Source organism: Lactuca saligna, chromosome 8, assembly GCF_052625555.1.
Source record: "Lactuca saligna cultivar CGN05327 chromosome 8, ASM5262555v1, whole genome shotgun sequence".
Classification (NCBI taxonomy): Eukaryota; Viridiplantae; Streptophyta; class Magnoliopsida; order Asterales; family Asteraceae; genus Lactuca; species Lactuca saligna.
In genome coordinates this window covers 139,557,507-139,573,719 of record NC_136424.1, presented here as the reverse complement: position 1 = coordinate 139,573,719, position 16,213 = coordinate 139,557,507, and positions in this window count along the sequence as shown.

Genomic DNA, 16,213 nt, shown 5'->3' with positions numbered 1-16,213 from the left:
GTGCATGATCTAAACTAAGAAAGTCGCGGTTGCGTAGAAATCACGAAACGAGACACGATCGTCTTATAGAAGATTAATTTGCACATGACGTCGTATACGCTGTAAAGTTCCGACGTCGCTACCGAATGAGGAAGGAACTATTCTTACGTATTGTTAGCGATTTGGATGGCCGTTTTCCATATTTCCAATGGAAAATGGATGCCATACGGATAAAAGGTTTCTCTCCCATTCAAAAATGCACAGCTGCAATTTGTCAGTTAGCATACGGCATGAGCGCAGACAAATGGAACATGTATTTTAGGATGTTAGAGCGTATCGAGCGGGAGTGTGTGTACAGGTTCTACAAAGCGATCTATTTGGTTTACGGGCAACGATATTTCTGCAAACCAACTATCAACGATATCCACCAATTGTACATGGTGCATGAAGGCAAGCATGGATTCCCTGGAATGCTTGGTAGTATCGATTGCATGCATTGGGTTGGTCATTATGCCCCCAACGCATGGCGTGGTCAGTAGATGAGAGGCGACCATGTCACACCCCGAAACCCAGGGCGGAAACGTTCCGGGGCAGAGGTGACTTCATGTGAATATCATAACCAATGTACATAGTAAGCGAAGTAAACACAAAACATTACATTACATAGATTTCATTACATCAGTTTGAAAGTAAAGTAATACAAGTTTCATAAGTACATAAGTTTAAACAAAAGAAAGACGTGACTTCCATACGCTCTGACTTCTACAAAAGAACGCGGGAATACTTGTCTAAGGAGAACCTGAGAATACAAGCAGTTTAAAAATCAGCATAAAGCTGGTGAGTTCAGAAGCGGTTTGTTTTTATGAAAATGTACAAGATTCCTTTTGGTTTCTGAAAATGTTACGACCCAAGAAAGTCCCATATTTTCTTAAAAGTAAAGTTTAGTTGTTTTGTTATGTTACACTGTTCTGGTTATGAATTGTGATTACCCCAGGAAAATCCTATATTTTCCTAATGTGAAAGATGTGTACTGAAAACCTGATTAACCTTGTGAAGTGTGTGTTAGTTTACCAACCCAAAAATATAATGTAAAAGATGTATACTGAAAACCTGATTATCATAGTAAACTAATTCTTATGGTTATTAATTTACTATATCACTTATTACTAAAAAGTAAATCTCTGTTATTCAAATTGCGAGTTCTATAACCATACTAAAGACTAGATATGAATTGAGACGAGGCCAATATTTTTATGACTTTTGTTACCCTTGAACCTTTCGGTTCGGCTGTAGCTAGCAGTTAGGTGCGGGATAGTCAACCCCGTTTAGATCTATACACTCAAGTCACGCTCCCTATCTAAGAGATTCTAGTTACAGGGGCGGTCCTCCGCTCGCATATCTCTGTGGAGTGTTCTCCGAGGACGTGTCTCCAATTTATAGGAATAACAAATCTACAAGTAATAATGCGGAGAGTCCTGTTTAAGTTCTACCTACAAAGACGATCCTCCACTCGTGTATCTCTGTGGAGTATTACCGAGGACAAATCGATATACTAAGTTTCTTGTTCAAAGTTCAAAGATTATGTTTTTAACTATTATAATATGAAAAACCATTTGTGAAAATATAGAGTACAACAATTTATAACGTTTTTCACAAATTATATGATAATGTGATCTACAAGTTCAAACGGTTATCTGCTATGATTTGTCAGTGTTAAAAACATATGTAATATGAAACACAACACATATAAAATAAGTTTTGAGTACAAGTATTACTTTTACTTTACTTGTATTCCCCCTGAAAACAGTGAAAAGCATTGAAAAAGGGTAGGGGTATGAACTCACCGAACGAGGAAATGTGTTAACTAGGATGCTAAACGTCGGATCAAGGCTTGAAAACGTGAGAGGTTCCTATGTAATGTTAAATGATACACAAATGTATCTAATTAGACTTTAAAACACTAATTAGATACGATTATACACTCCAAGACGCGAAAACACTTCAAAATAAGTGTTTGGAGTGACCCGGGTGACATTTATGGACATGCATGGCTTCGATATGGAGTTTACTCTTCAAGAGTAAACTCTTATAAGAGTTTACAGCCCTAAACACCACATCCCCATGATTTTACGGCCGTAAACTCATGGTGGGGTGTTCTTATGTGCTAAATGGCCTTAAATCAATAGAGGGGTGATGCTAGGTTTGGTTCTAGGGCATTATAAAGGAATTAAATCAACCATGTGGACCAATTGATGAGTTTACGGTAATAAACTAAGTGTTTACAGCTGTAAACTCTTATAGGCCATGACTTAATGTGATTTTAGGGTCCTAGGTTAATCACAAGTGATTCTACTCAATTTTACAAGCCAAAGGGTGAGTTTAGGGCATCATACAACCCATTTATAGGAGTTTACGGCCCAGGAACCCATTCTTGGAGGGTTTACAGTCGTGAACTCCTTATGGAGTTGTTTTCATCAAGATTATGGTCCCTAACTTGTTAGTGGTTGCTTCTAGACTTTATTCCAGGGCTTATGAGGTGTGTAAGTTGCATTTTAACACCTAAAAAGGAGTTTACTACCCATGAAAGGGTGTTTACGGCCCAAGCATGTTCTTGGGTAGTAAACTCATTTTTACTCCCAAAATGTTGAGTTTAAGGTGTCCTAAGTCCAATCCAATAAGTCCTTAAGCCATATCTAAGCTCCAATGGTGATTTGGAAGGGTTTTGAGGCTCAAAAACACCATTTATATATGTTCACGGCCCAAGAGTGTTCTAGGGCTGTAAACACATGTTTAAGGTCCTAAATCATGATTTGAACTCGAAATTGTAGGCTAAGGATGTTGTACAAGAAGCTAGGATGGTTACCTTGGTGTTTTGAAGCTTGAAATGGGTGATTTTTGGATCAAATTCTTGGATTGAGAAGAGAGGTTAGAGAGAGAGTGAAAAGGCTCCAAACGAGTCTTAATTCACTTTAAATATGGTTTGGATTTGATACACGGTGGAATTCTACCCGATACTGATGTTAACCGAGGCTTTTGGTCGCACCCGATTAAGTTGTCGTCACCCGATATGGTCGAAACTAAATTTTTTCTAATTACTAGTTTGGGACGTTTTCATGTGTTTCTAACATGTTTGGATACTTACAAGGTCAAAATAAAAGTCTTAACTTAATTGACCTAATCGAAAAACGAAATGGGAATAATTCGATTAAGACGAGTTCTACAGTCGGAATGGGTTGCGGCGATGGAACAACTTCGGGTAGTCACATTATCCCCCCGTTAGAGGGAATTTCGTCCCGAATTCAAAGATTAAGATACAAGTTATGGAAAAGGATGCAGATGTTTCTGATGTATCAGGTCTACGCGCTCCCAAGTGAATTCAGGTTCTCGCTTGGACTTCCAGCGAACCTTCACTAACAGGATATGGCTTTGTTTCGTACGTTTGATTTCTCGGTCTATGGTCTCGATGTTGTTCAAGAGGGGTTAATAAGGTTTCATCGGACAGGCACTTCTAAAGATTCGAGACGTGGAAGACGAGATGGATGTTTCTAAGTCTGAAGGTACTCGAACTTTGAAAGCTACGGGATCGATCCTAACGAGGATCTCAAAGGGTTTAATGCACCATGAGTTAAGCTTCCCATGCTTTCCATAGTGCATCATGTCTTTCCACGGTGAGACCATTAACAGGACACGATCTTTAACCTGGAATTCCAAAGGTTTCCATTGTATATTGGCTTAATTATTATGTCGATCTAGTGAAGTTTTCAATTGTTCTCAGGTCTGGATGATCTTCTTGACGGTTCCGCGAATGATTTCTGAACCAGTGAGGGTATTACTGGGGGATGGACTCTTGGCTAACTGCGTGTCTCCTACCTTGGCCTAACACAGGGAATCTGTACTTTTGACTATATTGTACTCACTCGGGAAAACTGGGTAACTTGATGGTGAAATCCATGTTGGTTATTTACCATTTCTATTCGGGTATCTAGGCTGCTGGGACAGTCTCGAGGGTTTCTTACTAGGCTTCTTAGGTCTGAGCGAGTAAACGGGTCTAGATGGTCATTGTCAATGTCTTAGTCTTGTTGTCTAAGCTGTCCCTTTCGGCTAAGGGTGCCTCATGTTCATGTCTTTCTGATCAAAGCTATACTGTAGTCTCTTAAGATCAGTGAAATTCGCGTACTTGGTTCCATTGAGATCATGTCTCTCATTCTTCAATGCATGGACTGTTGCTTCAAGTTTCAAGTCATGAGTTGTGTAGTCAACTTCGTGTGCCTCTATTTTGTCTTTAAGCGTGAACGACAACTTTTCCTTCTTGTCTAAGCACATGATCTAAACTCTGATTGGACATACTGCAAAGGACAATGAAGTCCTCTGTTTCTTCTGGTAGGGACAGGTTAGGTGTGATACATAAGTTTTACTTCAATGCTTGGAATGATGTATCTCACCCTTTTACTCCAATAAAAAAAGGTTACACCTTTCTGTGTCAGAGTGGTTAGGGGTTTGGTGATTCTGGAAAAATTTTCTAAATGGGTCTGCAATACTAGCCGGCGAAACCCAAGAATTGACAGGTTTTCTATGGGTGTCTTCAGTGCCGACCAATTCTCTATTGCTTCGACCTTATGAGGATCCACGTGTATGTCTTCATCGCTCACTACATGATCAAGGGAAAAGGTTTGACCAAAGGGTATCAATACGAATTTTTTAGTGGTCATATCAAGTCCTGAATATTGTCTTGGAAACATTATTCTCGCGAACTCGTAGCTGATGGTGTCTTGACCTAGGGTCTATCTTCGAGGAGTAGCTAGCTCCTGAATTTTATCGAATAAGTCATCAACTCGGGAAAGAGGATATCAGTTTTGGCGGTCAACTCATTAAGTCGACTGGATAACTCCTGCATTTCTGTTGGGGAAAAAATGGTACGAAGATTTGGCTATGAAGGTAGTTCCAGGGATTAAGTCGATACGAGACTCAACTTGACATTCGGAAGGAATTCTCGGGAGCTCTTCGGAAAGATATCAGGAATATTACAGTTTCCGGGGATGCTCTAGAGGTCTTTAACTTCTTGTTTCTCGCTGATTGCATGGACTAGGAATACCTAACACTCTTTTTTGCAGAATTTTTCGATCTTTGATACAGGGAATGATGCGAAGATTTGAGCTAAGCTTGACACCATATATCATGAGGGTCCGGTCAGGGGGGAAGATTGAGACGAATAGCTTTTTCATAACAAAGTGTATCAGTATGATCAGGACTCGACTAATACATGCCAAAGATAACGTCAAAGCTCTTTATTGAAACTGACATCAGGTCAATGAGGAAATAATGATTACTTGAGGTAAGGGTACAGTTTAGAGATAAGTTGTTAGTGCACTCATTCTCACTGGTAACCATATTGACGGCAAATGTTTTGGTTATTAGACGAGGGCTAGGTTTACGAAGATATTTGAATGAATGACTAATAAAACTTTCTTGACACTAGATTCAAAAAGGATGCGAGTATAAGAACTGTCGAGAAGAAATATACCCGCGGCGGTGGTGGGATCAGCGGCTGCCTCCTCTTGCTTCATAGCTAAAACCATCTCGGCGTTGTTGATGTTGTTGGTGTTTGTTTCTTTTAGGCAGTTTCATTTGAAATGCCCGATCTCTCCACAACCATAGCAGGCTCGAACAGTACTCGATCTGGAAGCTTGATTGATTAGATGAACTGGTGTTTTGCAGTTTTGAGCGGAGTGGCCCTTTTTGCCACATCTTTTGCAGATCTTCTCGAGGCACAGGCCAGGGGTATAATGGTGATAGTTGCACTTGTTGCACCAAGGGAGGTTACCCGCATACCTAGTGGCAGGCGCTTGAACTGTAGACACAGCAACAAGAGTAGCGGCTGCTTGAACTGCCACAATGTCACGCCTCTTGGAGGGTCCTTGGGAACTCTGACCCTTTCGCTTTTTCCAAATAACCTTCTTACTCTTATTACGCTCGTTCTGATGCTCTCGAATATTTTCATGGTTTTGGGGGTTGGTGTTACTTCTTGGTCCAGCGAACCTGTCAGGGTACAAATATACCACTGCGGCAGAAACAGCCAACTGGATCATCACTGGGTCGAATCGAGAAGGAGGTGGCGACGGAGGGCTATTGTTACTTGAACTAGATCCTTTCTTTGAAGACATTTCGATCTAAAGTGATTAGGAAAAAGAGGATGGTAAGTCCTCTGCATTAAATCAAGAGATATGAAACAAGGGATATCTCTTTATGACATACATATAATTCTATTAAGCGATAAAGCAGGAATGAATTGTCAAGGTAGATAAACTATCGCTAGAGGAATGATCGAGGGGCAACACTTGAATAAAAATTTTCTACAAAAAAGTTGGATCTAGAAATACACCCATAGTATTTCATGATTTACTATGATGACGGCTCATTGTTTGGGGTATTTGGGTATGTTTTAGGCATGCTGAACACCACAGTCACTCCCAGGCACATGTTGGCCATGTCTCGAATAAATATAGTTGATCAGACTATATTGACCCTAGACATGACTACATAACTGCCCAGGTTTAACCGCAGTGTACAACACCCATTTACTTATGTTTTGTTCTACTTATAGTTACGGATCTAGGCGGTTAGGTACACTTGTATGTTTTTGAAAATACTTATATTTTGAAGTATACTTTTAGTTCAGAGCACTTAGGCCCCTTAACGTTTATAGTCTTATACCATGTAAGGTTTGGTATACTCAGTTCACTATAAACAAGGGCTCTGATACCAATCTATCACACCCCGAAACCCAGGGCGGAAATGTTCCGGGGCAAAGGTGACTTCATGTGAATATCATAACCAATGTACATAGTAAGCAAAGTAAACACAAAACATTACATTACATAGATTTCATTACATCAGTTTGAAAGTAAATTAATACGAGTTTCATAAATACATAAGTTTAAACAAAACAAAGACGGGACTTCCATACGCTCTGTCTTCTGCAAAAGAACGCGGGAATACCTGTCTAAGGAGAACCTGAGAATACAAGCAGTTTAAAAATCAGCATAAAGATGGTGCGTTCATAAGCGGTTTGTTTTTATGAAAAATGTACAAGATTCCTTTTGGTTTCTGAAAATGTTACGACCCAAGAAAATCCCATATTTTCTTAAAAGTAAAGTTTAGTTGTTCTGTTATGTTACACTGTTCTGGTTATGAATTGTGATTACCCCAGGAAAATCCTATATTTTCCTAATGTGAAAGATGGGTACTGAAAACCTGATTAACCTTGTGAAGTGTGTGTTAGTTTCCCAACCCAAAAATATAATGTAAAAGATGTATACTGAAAACCTGATTATCATAGTAAACTAATTCTTATGGTTATTAATTTACTATATCCATTATTACTAAAAAGTAAATCTCTGTTATTCAAATTGCGAGTTCTATAACCATACTAAAGACTAGATATCACTCGAGACGAGGCCAATATCTTTTATGACTTTTGTCACCCTTGAACCTTTCGGTTCGGCTGTAGCTAGCAGCCAGGTGCGGGATAGTCAATCCCATTTAGATATATACACTCAAGTCACGCTCCCTATCTAAGAGATTATGGTTACAAGGGCGGTCCTCCACTCGCGTATCTCTGTGGAGTGTTCTCCGAGGACGTGTCTCCAATTTATAAGAATAACAAATCTACAAGTAATAATGCGGAGAGTCCTGTTTAAGTCTACCTACAAAGACGATCCTCCACTCGTGTATCTCTGTGGAGTGTTACCAAGGACAAATCGATATACTAAGTTTCTTGTTCAAAGTTCAAAGATTATGTTTTTAACTATTATAATATGGAAAACCGTTTATGAAAATATAAAGTACAACAATTTATAACATTATTCACAAATTATATGATAATGTGATCTGCAAGTTCAAACGGTTATCTGCTATGATTTTTCAGTGTTAAAAACATATGTAATATGAAACACAACACATATAAAATAAGTTTTGAGTACAAGTATTACTTGTACTTTGCTTGTATTCCCCCTGAAAATAGTGAAAAGCATTGAAAAAGGGTAGGGGTATGAACTCACCGGACGAGGAAATGTGTCAACTAGGATGCTAAACATCAGATCAAGGCTTGAAAACGTGAGAGGTTCCTATGTAATGTTAAATGATACACAAATGTATCTAATTAGAGTTTAAAACACTAATTAGATACAATTATATACTCCATGACGCGAAAACACTTCAAAATATGTGTTTGGAGTGACCCGGGTGACATTTATGGACAGGAATGGCTTGGATATGGAGTTTACTCTTCAAGAGTAAACTCTTAAAAGAGTTCATGGCCCTAAACACCACATCCCCATGAGTTTACGGCCGTAAACTCATGGTGGGGTGTTCTTATGTGCTAAATAGTTGTAAATCAATAGAGGGGTGATGCTAGGTTTGGTTCTAGGGCATTATAAATCAACCATGTGGACCAATTGATGAGTTTACGGTAGTAAACTAAGTGTTTACAGCTATAAACTCTTATAGGCCATGACTTAATGTGATTTGAGGGTTCTAGGTTAATCACAAGTGATTCTACTCAATTTTACAAGCCAAGGGGTGAGTTTAGGGCATCATACAACCCATTTATAGGATTTTACGGCCCAGGAACCCATTCTTGGAGGGTTTACGGTCATGAACTCCTTATGGAGTTGTTTTCATCATGATTATGGTCCTTAACTTTTTTGTGGTTGCTTCTAGACTTTATTCCAGGGCTTATGAGGTGTGTAAGTTGCATTTTAACACCCCAAAAGGAGTTTACTACCCATGAAAGGGTGTATAGGGCCCAAACATGTTCTTGGGTAGTAAACTCATGTTTACACCCCAAATGTTGAGTTTAAGGTGTAACAGCCTGAATTTCAGATACAACCAATTAGCCTTCATCTTTTATTTAATTGTCATTTTTGGGCCTTTGTGTTAGGCGAGTACGCTGTGCGTACTCGCACGCCTCATTAAAACGCGTTATCACCCGGGTACGCTGGGCGTACCCAAGGTTACATCGGGCATAACCGGTTCAGACCGTAAACACTAATTTGGGTTATTGGCTATAAAAGGAATGAGATGGCTTGGTTACTCAGCCACCATCCTTCAGAAAGAAACCCCAAGAGAGTTGTTCCTTTGTTTATAGCTTGAGTGTGAGTTTTTTAAGCTTTGAGGTGTCATTTCAAGGTAGCAAAAGAGAAGAGAAGTCCATTGTGAAGGCTAGAAGTTGGTGTACGAGTGTAGATCCGTGGATAGCAAAGGTTGGAGCTTCTTCCTAAGGTAAAAAGTTCAGATCTTGCCTTGTAGTTCTTATGGTATGCTTCTTGGACCAATTTCTAGGGTTTTGGTCCTAAAGATGGAGACTTTATGAGCAAGTAGTCTCCATTGGCTTAAATCTATCATATTCCAGGGCTATTTGAGTTGTATGTTCATAAAAATGTAATCTTGGACGTAAATGATTAGCCATGCATGAGATCTAGATCCTTTGAGTTGAAAAGGAAAGGTATTAGAGAGTGTAGGAGCCTTGATAGCCATGCCAAGGCTTAAAGGTTCCGACTTTATGGGTTAGGAGACTTAAAGAGAGCCGGATCTAGAAGTTGAAGAAGTGTCTTAACCATTTAAGACCAAAAATAAGGTGTGGCTGAATCTGGGAATTATGTTGGGCGTAACTCCCAGTACGCGCAACGTAAGGGGTTGAGACCCCGATTGTCGTTCATTGAAGTACGCCCCGCGTACAGAAGCGGGTACACCCCGCGTATTGTGGTATGTTGACTTTTGTTGACTTTTAGGGTTGTGATCAACATGTGGACTTTGAGTCAAGGAGGGTTGAATTGGTCTTTTACCCCTCTGTGGGCTAATGAAACGGGTGTAACCTAGTCTTGGAGGCCTATATTAATTAGAATGATATTTCGTTATGATTAGGCGGGGTTGGGTCTTCGTGTCGATATTCGGAGATAGCCAGCACGTGAGATTCTAGACTTCCTACGAGGTGAGTCTTCTCACTATACTGAACCCGGAAGGGTATTTATGTGTGACCGGAAGGTCGGATATGTTATGAGTTGTATGCATTATATAGGTATAAGTTAACCGTTTATATGTGCTATGTATGATATGCTTGATATGGGCCGGAAGGCATTATGTTATGGGCCGGAAGGCATTTATGTATGGGCCAGAAGGCATTGTGATTGGACCGCAAGGTCGACGCGGGTAGGACCGGAAGGTTTAGCGGGTCGGGACGGAAGTCCCCTGAGACACATGGACCGGAAGGTCATTGCCTGGAAGGGCGTATGTGCGTAAGTAGTATTTTGGGGAACTCACTAAGCATTTATGCTTACAGTTATTGTGTTATGTGTTTCAGGTACTAGCGAGGACCGTGGGAAGGCGCCGACGTGATCTGTACACACTAGGGGAGGATTTATTTTATGATCTTGGGATTTATATGTTTTGTATGATGCTATGATACTATGGATTTTATGACTTGACTTGGATGAAAACATGTTACAGAAAAGAAAAATTGTTTTGAAAATTTACGTTGTTACAAGCTGATATTAGAGCCTTGGTTTGAGGGATTCGGGTGTAACTGAACTCAAACCGAGGATTTGAGAAAAAAATTTCAATAATAAAAACAAAAAAATATTATAAGAGATTTTGAAATAACCAAAGAATAAGCAGTGTGTACGGTCAACCAGCGCCCGAAACGGTAAAATCCCCAAAATACCCTTACAAAATGTGTTTTGAGATATATTATGATACGTTATGCATGCTAGAGTAGACTAGGTATTCATATTAGGACTAGAGTGGCCTGATTTGTGATGCCTTAGTCTAGGGAATCCTGCTGCTATGAGATGTCTTGAGAGCGAGTAGGTGGCCAATGCATAGCAAGAATAGAGTACTCGTGAGCCGGGATCCAGGGAGGAGGACTTGGGGTGAATGCTGATGCGGTGTAGTCAGTAGTATAGGGCCTGTACTACTAAAGACATCGGATCAGTGGGCAGCCCAAGTAAGAATCCTTTGGGTATCGGAGGTCGAGTAGGGTTGCGTTATCGAGTGCGAGTATGCTCGATTGAGTCTCTGATATTTTAATGTTGTAGTTTAGAGGCATTATGGTTGGGACACACCACAGACCTGGGACGAGCGGTGTGAGTGATGATGAGCTTCGTCAGATGATCCACGATGAGGTGGCTGCGGCAATCCGGGTCGAGATTTCGGAGATGTTTGGGTCTATCAAGACCACGCTGTTAGAGACTTTCGATGAGCGGTACGCCGCGGTGACTGAGGCCGCAGCTGCTGCAGCTACAGCAGCTGTGGCTGCTGCCAAACCTCAGGGAGGTGACTCGTTGCTATTCCAGGAGTTCAGCAACACGAAGCCACCTGAGTTTGATGGGACGCAGGATCCGATCGCTGCGATGAGATGGATTGTTGACATTGAGGGATGCTTCTATACGTGTTCATGTCCGGAGCATCTGAGGGTTCGGTTCGCTTTGAACCAGCTCCACCTAGGAGCGAAGGATTGGTGGAAGTTCGTGACGGTGAACTTCACTCTTGCGGAGATTACTGCCGTGACTTGGGAGAGATTCACTACTATGTTCCGAGACGAGTATGTTCCCCCGATGGAGAGGGAACAGTTGATTCAGAAGTTCTTGACCCTCAAGCAGGGTAATGATTCAGTTGATGTGGTCACCCGGAAGTTTCATGAGAGGGCGTTGTTCTGCCCTGAGCAGGTGTCCACTGAGCAGGCACGGATAAGCCGATATTTGGGTATCCTGAGGAGGGACATTCGGGAGTTCGTATCGAACTCGACATAACGGACATTTGTTGAGCTCCAAGCAAATGCCCGGAAGAGGGAGATTGAGTTGGAGACTCAGGCCAAGGAGGAGGCCAAGTCTCAGCGGGTGGATCGGCGGCCGGCTCAGTCTCAGCCGGCAGCCAAGCGGACCAAGTCCGCCGATTCGAGGATGGGAGGTCAGAAGGGACGCACTTGTGGAAAGTGCGGCAAGGGTCATGAGGGGGCCTGTCGATCAGGTGCTTGCTACAAATGCGCAAGGAGGGTCACATCGCCAGGGATTGCCCCAAGGGATTTATGGTTTGCTCCCATTGCAACCAGACCGGCCATCGGAAGGCCGAGTGTCCTCAGCTTCACCAGGGATCAGCACATGGATCTGCGCCTGCTGCTAGGGTTACCGAGACTCGACCGGCGAAGGCCAAGGCTCTGAAGGCTCATGGGAGAGCTTTAAAATTGATTGCGGAGGATGTTCGTGTGGCACCCGATGTCGTGGATGGTATGTATTCTTTTGTGTATTTACTTTTATGCTGAGATATTGTGCTTATATTATGATATGCCTAGGTACTTTTCTTGTGAATTTTGTACCTGCCTTTGTATTAGTTAACTCGGGTGCGAGTCGGTCTTTTGTATCTTTGGCTTTTAGTCAGCACAGCGGTATTGATCGGGAGGTGATGAGTCGACCCCTAAGGGTTTCCATAGCTGATGAGAAAGCGGTATATGCCACCGATGTGATTCGAGGATGTGTGCTCGAGATTTTTGGTGTCAAGTTCCCTATATATATAGTTCCTATCATGATGGGAGATGTCTGTGTCATCGTGGGCATGGACTGGTTGAGTAAGTTTGGAGTTGTCATTGACTGCGAGAGACAGTTGGTGACCATACGAGACCCTAGTGGGGGAGTGCTTATTGTGTATGGCGAGGGGACCCGGTATGGGTTAGCATTTTGTTCAGCTGCCAGGGCAAGATAGAGTTTGCAACAGGGCTGCAGTGGATTTATAGCCTATGTGATGAACACACGAGTGGCCGTGGGGAGGCCAAATTCGGTTGACGAGGTTCCAATAGTGTGCGAGTTTCCGGATGTGTTTCCCGAGGAACTACCAGGCGTGCCTCCGGAAAGGCAAGTGGAGTTCCGTATCGATCTAGTTCCGGGAACAGCACCCATCGCCAAGGCGCCTTATTGCCTCACTCTACCAGAGATGCAGGAGTTATCCTCGCAGCTTCAGGAGCTGTTAGGAAAGGGGTTTATTCGACCGAGTAGCTCACCTTGGGGAGTGCTGATTCTTTTTGTCAAGAAGAAGGATGGTTCACACCGGATGTGTATCGATTACCGGGAGTTGAACAAGTTGACGGTCAAGAACCGATATCCATTACCTAGGATCAATGATTTGTTCGATCAGTTGCAGGGGGCATCTTGGTTCTCCAAGATAGACTTTAGGTCGAGTTATCATCAGATGAGGGTTCGGGATGAAGATATCCAGAAGACTGCATTCAAAACTCGTTATGGACATTATGAGTTTGTGGTGATGCCTTTTGGGCTCACCAATGCCCCAGCTGCATTCATGGATCTCATGAACAGGGTGTGCAGGCCGATGCTGGATCGTTCAGCGATCGTATTCATTGATGATATTTTGGCATATTCGAGGTCTAGAGAGCAGCGTGAGGAGCATTTGAGGGAGATTCTTGGAGTTCTGAGATTGGAGAGGTTGTATGTCAAATTCTCCAAGTGTGATTTCTGGTTACAAGAGGTCCAGTTCCTAGGACATCTTGTTAACCAGAAAGGGATATTGGTCGATCCGGCCAAGATCGAGGCGGTCATGAGATGGGATGTGTCGAGATCACCCACTGAGATCAGGAGCTTTCTGGGATTGGCCGGCTATTATCGGAGGTTTATTAGGGATTTCTCCAAGATAGTCGTGCCACTTACCAAGATGACCCGGAAGGGTGTTGCATTTTCATGGGGTCCAGAGTAGCAGTCCTCATTTGAGACACTTCGCCAGAAGTTGTGCGAGGCCCCGATGCTCGCACTCCTGGAATGGATGGAGGATTTTGTGGTATATTGCGATGCATCAATATCTGGCTTAGGGGCAGTACTTATGCAGAGGGGGCACGTTATAGCATATGCATCGAGGCAGCTGAAGCCTCATGAGTCGAGGTATCCCACCCACGATCTAGAGTTGGGGGCTATGGTGTTTGCCCTCAAGATCTGGAGACACTCTCTATATGGGGTTCGGTGCACCATATACACGGACCACAAGAGTCTGAAGTACTTGATGGATCCGCCAAACCTGAATATACGCCAGATGAGATGGTTGGATGTGGTGAAGGATTACAATTGTAAGATCATGTACCACCCGGGCAAGGCTAATGTCGTAGCCGATGCTTTAAGCCATAGGACGGAGAGCGCCCCGATCCGAGATGTTTGTATGAGGTTGACAGTGATGACTCTGGTATTGGACACCATCCGAGGGGCCCCGGCTGAGGCTACGAGACCAGAAAACCGAAAGAGGGAGCAGGTTGTCGGGCAGGTATCGGAATTCGTTACCGATAGTCAGGGACTTATGACTTTTCAGGGTCAGATTTGGGTACCGTTTGTGGGCGGGACATGTACCATTTTGATGGAAGAAGCACATCGATCAAAGTTCTCGATCTATCCCGGGGCTACTAAGATGTATTTGGACCTAAAGAAGGAGTATTGGTGACCCTGTATGAAGAGGGATGTTGCGTGGTTCGTCGAGAGGTACCTGACTTGTCGCCAGGTTAAGGCCGAGCACCAGCGTCCGCATGGTAAGCTGCAGTCGCTGGAGATTCCCGAGTGGAAGTGGGAACAGATTACCATGGATTTTATCACCAAATTGCCAAGGACTGCGAGAGGGGTCGATACAATTTGGGTGATTGTGCATAGATTGACGAAGAGCGCTCATTTTCTTGCTATCAGTGAAAACTCTTCTGCTGAGAGGTTGGCGGAGTTGTATGTGAGGGAGGTGGTATCGCGGCACGGGGTTCTGATGTCGATTGTTTCAGATCAAGATGTACGATTTACTTCCAGATTCTAGAAGACGTTTCACGAGGAGTTGGGTACGAGGCTGCATTTCAGTACCGTATACCACCCGCAGACGGATGGACAGAGTGAGCGGATGATTCAGACGCTCGAGGATATGCTCCGAGCGTGTGTTTTGGATTTTTGGAGGGAGTTGGTGTTAGATATAGTGTCTAAGTCCATAACTTTATTTGGTATGAACTTGACCCGACCCGGCATGATCCATTTGGGTTGCATGGCATTGCAATACTTGGATAGACTAAATGAGAGAATAGGGTACTTATGATTATTAATATATTATAAGTTCTAATATATTAATAATATTATTATTTAATTATTATTTGATCAAGTATTAATTTGGTGATCAAAGTGAAACTAATTAAATATGTAAGGGTTGATTATGACAATCATAAATTCTTTTATGGTGGATTAATGATCCATGGTTTATGGGTTATGGATGTAACCATTTGGAGCTCCATGGATAGTCCATGGGAGTTACAAACCCATGGGTCATGAGAAATGAAGAGTCATGATAATTATGGGTCTTCTTAATGAAACCCTAATTGTGACACCACTATAAAAGGAACCCTTTGGCTAGTAAAATCGGACCTAAGAGGTTACTAGAGAGGGCATAACCAATTTTGAGTGCTACAAGTATTCTCTCAAGTTATTCCAAGTTTTGTGGTGTTGTGTGAAGCATTTGAGGCACAACATTTGGGGTGCTAGGCCCACAAAGTCTTGAAGGAATCCAAGCAACAACAAGGTATGTATTTCTACTAGTTTTATGTTTTATGTAATCCCCATGCCATGCTAGTTAGGAAATAACCTTGAAAAAGAAATTTGCATGTATATAGAGAAAACATAGACTCAAGGTTATTAGGGTTGCATGTACACTTAGGAAGTGTTAGAATGCTCAAAACCCATCAGTGGTATCAGAGACTAGGATTGTTTTCTGTATACGTGATGCAAAACTGCCTGAAAAACGAAAATTCGGCATTCTGATGACTGTACTCGCCGAGTCCATGGGGAGGACTCGTCGAGTCCATGAACAAATTCATCCTACTCGCCGAGTAGGATAATGCACTCGCCGAGTAGGATCGAGCTGGGCAGATTTTTCGAGTTTTTGTTGCTGGAAATGGATTAGAATCATTATCCCAATCTGTTTTGGACTTGTAAAATTTGTTTTTCAAAATGATAATGATTATGTTAATCCATTTTACATGACTTTTAACAATTTCAAAGTATTATATATGTTTATATGATTTCTTGAAATTGCTTGACATGAATTTGTGTTCTTATGAGTTTTAGAAGATCATAGGAATTATGTGTAACCACCATGTGTGTTTAATTCTTGATCTTAATTGTATTGATGGTGTCCATAACTTGTCCTCAAGTTATGGATAACCAAAGGTCAC